This window comes from Oncorhynchus masou, chromosome 14 (genome assembly GCF_036934945.1).
Source record: "Oncorhynchus masou masou isolate Uvic2021 chromosome 14, UVic_Omas_1.1, whole genome shotgun sequence".
Lineage (NCBI taxonomy): Eukaryota > Metazoa > Chordata > Actinopteri > Salmoniformes > Salmonidae > Oncorhynchus > Oncorhynchus masou.
In genome coordinates this window covers 34017392-34018106 of record NC_088225.1, presented here as the reverse complement: position 1 = coordinate 34018106, position 715 = coordinate 34017392, and positions in this window count along the sequence as shown.

Below are 715 nucleotides of genomic sequence, written 5' to 3'. Positions count from 1 at the left end.
ACACACGAACACGCACAAACAAGAACCCACACGTGAACACGAGCGCACACACACACACACACACACACACACACACACACACACACACACACACACACACACACACACACACACACACACACACACACACTTACAAACTCCATCTGCCACTATCTGCCCCACACTGAAAAACACATGCTCACACACCTTCTAACTCAGATCTGTATTTCTTCAGAGACTGATGAATTGGTGTTAGAAAGTAGAGTTGGGAAACCAGCAGGAAACACGAACTGACCTCTAACCTTGGCAACCTTCACCATCGATACTCATGCTGTGCTCTTAGAGGTGAAAAGCAGATGTGTGTTAATGTTTTTTATATTAGCTTTGGTGCTATCACACGTATGTGGTGAATTTTCAAAACTCTTAGTACCAAACTAACACTTGTTAGTTATATTCAAAACCTTTTATTGTGCACTCATTTTGTTTGGAGACATCTTTCACCAAACAACCATTGATATAAATATAAGCTTACTATGAAATTGATTTAATCACCAAAACACAACATAACGATATCTTCTCAATTAAGTTGTTTTAACGACCAGTTAATTACAAATTGCCCTTTGAATGTACATTACACTGTTTTCACATTAGGCAATACACTTGCACTACCCATCAAAATTGACTGAATAATTTCTATCCCATGTGTGATAAAAAGTATGATAATTAAAGATATCTT